Raw genomic sequence first — 6,885 nt, forward strand, 5'->3', positions numbered from 1 at the left:
TAAGTTGTTCAAAAAATGTGTACAAAGTCAAAATACAAATTATAATTTGTAAGAAAAATGTGTACAAAGTCAAAAAAACAAACTATAATTTGTACAAAAAATGTGTACAAAGTCAAAATACAAACTATAATTTGTACCTTTTTTGTACAAATTATAATTTGTACAAAATTATACATCGTAAACATGTTCACAGACAATGGAATTTATTACAAAAACTAATAATAATGTATACTAGACCCGACTGTTTTTAAATATGTTGATGTGATGCATGTTACTGGAATCCTTCTGCAAATACGTGACCTCCATATTACTAGTGGAAAGACCCCAATAGTGATAATAAGATGTGGTATGTGTGTCAATGAGACAACGCACCATCCAAATCACAATATTCAATTTTCTTTAATTTCTACTTAAGATTGGCTGTCAAAATGGTAACATTCCAAATTGCAATAACAGTTAACAGCAAATACAATCTCACAATAACAGATAACAATAAAAATAATAGTCCTATAACAGCTAACAAGGAATAAGACAATAACAGCTAACAGTAAATATATTTTCAGAAAAACAGATAACAAAGAATTAAACTACCCCATAACAGCATAACAGTTAAACCCCTTGCCCCCCCTCAATGAACAACTTATAGAGAATGTTAGAAAAAGACCAATTATATCGAATTCCCCAGCCAATGAATTTGAGGCTAATAAAAGATGCATTTGAGAACTTAGTCCCAAAATGGGTAAAGTACGAACCAGATAAATAAAAACTGGATACATCATCTGATTCGTAAATGCAGTTTGGTCATGCTTTCAAACTGGCATTTAAAATCAGCGATGTTCAATGATCATGTGTGTTTCGCACCCCCTCAAAAAGACAAAGGTTGTGATGTTATTCCTGTCGAACAATCCGATCTCTCTCCGATTATATCTCCTACACTATTATCTGTTGTTGTTGTTTTTTTTTTTTTTTTTTTTTGTTATTCGGTTTTTCTTTGTTTTTTGGGTTTTTTTTTTTTGGTACAAATGTATATTCTAAGAATATTGGTCAACTACAGTTGCTTCAAATTGCAAATCTCTCAGGCATATTTTACAAAATGTGTGAATGTGGTATCCTCTCTCCAACACAGTAGGACGATGACTTCACACTTCTAAAACCAAACCGGGTAAAACATTCACTGGGTTGTTGTCTCTTTGACACATTCCCCATTTTAATTTTTCTTGTATATCGTATCAATTGGCAGCTATATAAATTCCATATTCAATTGTTGTTGGAATGTTGTTATATAGAAATAGAAACATCACAATCGGGAAGCTGAAATCATCTTTTACGTCGGACAGTCTTGTTCTCAACCGACCTTCATCGTTTACAAAGTCTAGATGTTAGTCAAGATATAGGTCATTTTCAAACAATGTCGAATTTTCAGTACACCCATGCTAAAAATGTTATTTCTAATGGAAATTTCAGTTATAATTGTTTAAATGAAAGTTTTTAGGATTTATGATTCAGAACATTAAAAACAAACACGATTTACATCTATTTTGGTAAGACTAAAATATATTTAAGTCCGATTTTGGTGTAATTTGTGTGCATACAGTGTCAGAAAAACACATTTCAAATGATAGTTTTTCCAATTTTCTGATCGCCTTCATGTCTGAAAAAGGGACTTTTTAAGAACGTTAATAATTACTCTAACGAAAAATCGTAGCTATCATTACATGTAATATTTAAGCTACAAACTAAATTCAATCAGCGTACATGAAGTTCATGTCCATCCTTTTGCCGTTACTTAAATCAGCCGTTAAAAAAAAGTAAAATCACAAAAACACTGAACTCAGAGGAAAATCTAATCAGAAAGTCCATTATCATATTGCAAAATCAAATGACAAAACACATCAAAAACGAATGGACAAGAACTGTCATATTCCTGACTTGGTATAGGCATTTTCAAACGTAGAAAATGGTGGGTTGAACCTGGTTTTATAGCGCTAAACGTCTCACTTGTACGACAGTTGCATCAAATTTTATACTAATTGTTCTCCCTATGAATATTTAATTAGTCAGTGTTGATTTCGAAAGTGCAAAGTAATCATAACAGGTAACACAGCACGTTTATTGAACGACAGTGTGGATAAAAGAAATTCCAAGACATTTAGTGAAGAAAAAACAGAGGTACTTTTTTCATGTCTATGCTGTTACCAGCAATTTTGATAAATCACACCAAAAGTATGGGCTTTGCTCATTGTTGAAGGTCGTACGGTGACCTATAGTTGTTAATGTGTGTGTCATTTTGGTCTCTTGTGGACAGTTGTCTCATTGGCAATCATACCACATCTTCTTTTTTATATTAAGTGCAATAACGTGTTGGAAACCAAATTCACAACCGAAAAACATTATCACTTCACCAAAGGGAGTAGTTATTCCACAATAGAATTCAAAAATGAAGAAATTTGTCTATCCTGTTACTATGGTTGCTATGGTTACAGTAACAGGATAGACAATTGTAGACAGAAACGTCGTTAAAAAGTTTATCATAACATATAGTTGCAATAGTTGAAATATGTCGTTGTTTGAACTTATCTTAAGGTTATACCGTCTTAATCTTCCCAATTTAGCATTTGCAGGTGACGTGCAATACTGATGTCGGTAACAGGATAGACAAAAAGGCAACTTTATATAGTGATATATCATAAACGTACGTTTCGGTTACCAATGAAATAAAGACAAAAGTAAACTAACATGTGAGGGATTTACTTATGTTGTGTTTATTTGAAAGAGAGAAAAAAAATACCGAACAATATGAATTGCTACCATAGAATTAAATTACTGGTGGTACTTTTACAACCTTTGAAAATCAATTGTTAGAGGCATTTTTCAGTACAACCTGTAAAATTGGCAAATAATCTATTATTTCACAGTATGAATATATATATAGAAGTTTATTCTCTTGAAAACCATCTAATTGGCTACGAAAAACAGGCTTAAAATTGTATCTAAACCTTTTCTTAATAACCCAAAATTTCTTTTGGAAATGGTAACAGGAGGGACAAAAAATTGTACTGCACCTATCAAAAAATGTTTCAGGATATTCTTATATATATGACATTATAAAGATTGCATCTTTTCATTTTTAGACTTATATCTGGAATTTAACTTACACAGTCATCTCAGTACCAAAATCTATGACAAACGAGACGATTTTAATTTTGAAATTGAAAATTTCACCCACCTTAGTAGCAATATACCAACTTCACCTGCATATGGGATATATATTCCCCAACTTATTCGATATTCAAGAGCTTGCAGCTCCTACTCAGACTTTGTAAAGCGTCATCAGTGTCTGAGTAGAAAGTTGATGAACCAGGGGTATGTCAAAGAACGTCTCATCCTTTTTCTAAAAAAAGTTCATCGGAAGGTACCAAGACCTTGTTGATAAATATTCCGTATCAACTTCACAAATAATACACGATGGTCTTGATGTATAGATTATGCGTACTGATGGTGTTTATCATCTTGACAACGTGTTTTATAGTTCTTTCATTTGTCTTTGTTCTATTATTAACATTACTTTTACTGTTGAATGGTTTTATGTGATACCCGTTTGACGTGGCTAGGTATTTATACATCTCGTCAATGTGTTTGTATTGTCTTTAATTTTTTGGTGGCGTGTTTTGTATATGCGACTTTTTGTATTTCTTTGGCTCTTATAACGTGACTCTGTACTTTAATAGATCCCGTCAGTATGATATTGTTCTATTTTATGTCATTATGATATATTTATATTATGAATTACAAAATACGTTGAACCAAACGTCAAAATCATACAATCGCGTAGTGCAATTAACTATTTGTGGATTCTTATAAATTCTATATATAACTTTGGACTATTTTCAATCTCGGTCTATTTCTGAAATTTATTCTTACATACTTTTGATTTTTTAACCCTACATGCTAACATTGCCTATGTAAATTTTTAAATTGTTTGTATGCACATTGAACGACAAATCTATGTGACGTATAAAATTTTCTGACGTCAAACACACAAATCAATGAATGTGTTAGTAGATAGATGTTTTTGTGTTCTGTTAAATTGTTCCTTTTAAAATTGTTATACGATGATGACTTATGTACCAATATTTTGACTATTTTATTTATTGTGTCTGTTTAGTTAACGCATCAATGTAAATATAACGGAATTTGATGAGACTGTCATCAAATTAAAGTGAGAGGGTTAGCGCTATAGAACCAGGTTTAATCCACCATTTTCTACATTTGAAAATGCCTGTACCAAGTCAGGAATATGACAGTTCTTGTCCATTCGTTTTTAATGCGTTTTGTTATTTGATTTTGCCATGTGATTATGGACTTTCCGAATTGATTTTCCTCTAAGTTCAGTATTTTTGTGATTTTACTTTTTAATATGTTGTTCGATAAGTACTGTTTGTTTTGATTTACTTATGTTTCTTAACTTATTCTTCGTATGTAAAAGTAAAGATAATTAATCACCCAGTTCATACATAAGATTTTAGTTTAAGAAATTCCGACAAAGCTAGATACATCTTTGTAATACAATTAATTGTCTAATTACTAGATAATTACTTGGTATAAAACGGCTAATAAGCCCTACCAAATCATTTTGTCAAGTTGAAATAGTGTATTGCCATATGTTATTGCTACATGTTGATAAGCCGTCATCTTTTTTCAGCTACTAATAGATAAGGAAAATACTTTTTACAGTCGTGTAAATTAGATAAGTTTATAACTAAATCGTCTCTAACTCAAAATATAGAAATAATAGCTTCAGACGTACTCATTGCCTTACCTTTTCCTACTGAACCAAATCCCAACTTTGTCTTCATAATAACCCATTTTTTCTGTTAATGTATATCGGAATTTCTTTCCCTCCTTGCTATTTCATGTAAAAAATATGAAGGAATTTCTCATAAATCAATTATATAAGCCGGACATCTGTTCCGACGTTTGTACTTCGAGGCATGAAAAAAGACAACTTCACTTATTGATGTAAAAATTGTCAATGGATGGGTTATGATAAGTTTACATGAAATGAATTAGTATAATGAATAAAGTCGAAAGCATCAATAAACTTAATTTTCAAAAATTGATTACATCAATTAGTGAAGTTTTTTTTTCATACCTTGAAACGGGTAAACAGTAAAAAAAAAAAACAGATTTGAACAGAAAACCATTTTGGCTTTAACGGCTTTTAAAAGTAAAAGCAAAAAAAAAAAAAACAACATAAAAATACATTTGTAAGTAAATAAGTAAGTAAATTCTATTTAGAGTCGGCATATATATACACAATAACAGACAAAACATGAGCTCTGGTGAGCTCTTTAACCGATTATCACATGAACAAATCATGCAGTATCATACAAATACTATCAAATAAAAAGGAAAAAAGCATGCAAGCATAATGAAAGCAAAACTATTTGATCTGTGAGCCTCCAGAGTCAAAGTTCATGTGGCAAGCGCATGTATGTGCATTGAACGGGGGAGTCAGCAAATCACTTGAAAATGTAACAAAAATAACAAACTAAAAGCATAAAAACAATAAATGAATAAATATAAGCACTAGCATTTAGTGGCAGATATATTCAATAAATGCATAAAAGTAGAGCAAAAGGCCATTATAAAAAGAAAGAAAGAAATTTCATCTTTGAGACAGCACTGGGTGGAAACGACATGAACTGCAGTTACATTTTTGACCCCAACACCAGCAATTTATAAAATTCCTAAACTGGTCAAAAGAAGTCATGATTTTGGCCTCATTAGGAAGGGAGTTCCATACTTTTGCTGCCTCAAATCTAAAGGATATTTTACCATAACTTGATGTTTTAGGTCTAGGTACCTCAGCAGTTTTCACATACCTGAAATTATATGAATTGGTTTTTATTACAACTAAATCTTGAATAGAATAAAGGACATTTTTTATTAATTATTTTAAAGGTCTCCAAGGCAATTGAGAGCATTCTACGGGGTTAACTTTAATGATGGAAGGTTTGAAATATGCAGGAGTGTTTCGTACGAGCTCTGGTGGTCTTCATAAATAAAGCAAAGCGCTCGTTCTTGTATTTTTTCTATTTTCCTGGTATTTTGTTCCCCGCAGAAATACCAAGTCAAAGGGCAATAACTAAAGTTAGACACGATAAAAGAGTAATAAATGGTGAGTTTACTCAGTTTGTTAAGATGTTTTCCAATTCTTTTCAAAACATTTATAGCCTTGCAGCCTTTTTACTAATATTTGAAATAATAATGTCAATTGAAGTTTAATTTAAAATCAATTGTAACTCCAAGTAGTTTAACCTCACCCTCACATGATATAGAAATACCATTCAAATCAAACACAATCTTTTTATCATGTGTTTTCTGCTAAGAGAGAGAGCTTGAAATTTCTCTAGGGTTGGCCTGCATTTTATTGGAAGAAAATCACTGTATTAAATAATTGCTGTCTTCCTCAAGAGTAGAAATTACATCTTGTAAGGAATTTCCAGACTTTGACAAAGTTTTGTCATAATTATATAAAGAACATTTTTTACAAAAAAAAAAGAACAACTCATTTATAAAAATATTAAATAGGATGGGTCCAAGGATGGAACCTTATGGTACCCCTATAAATATGACTAGCATACCACTTAAATTTTGGTTTACTTTCACACACTGTTTTCTTTTTGTTAAATAACTATATAACATATCAAGTGAGGATTTGGAGAGACCATAAGTTTTTAGTTTCAGTTGCAGTAAGTCATGGGGGAGACAGTCAAATGCCGCTTTTGACAAGTCCATAAGTCCCATAAGGATAGCTGCAAGGTATTTATTTTGATCTAATTCTAATTTCCAATCTTCAATTACTCTTAATAAAGTTGACTG

Source organism: Mytilus galloprovincialis, chromosome 14, assembly GCF_965363235.1.
Source record: "Mytilus galloprovincialis chromosome 14, xbMytGall1.hap1.1, whole genome shotgun sequence".
Taxonomy (NCBI): Eukaryota; Metazoa; Mollusca; class Bivalvia; order Mytilida; family Mytilidae; genus Mytilus; species Mytilus galloprovincialis.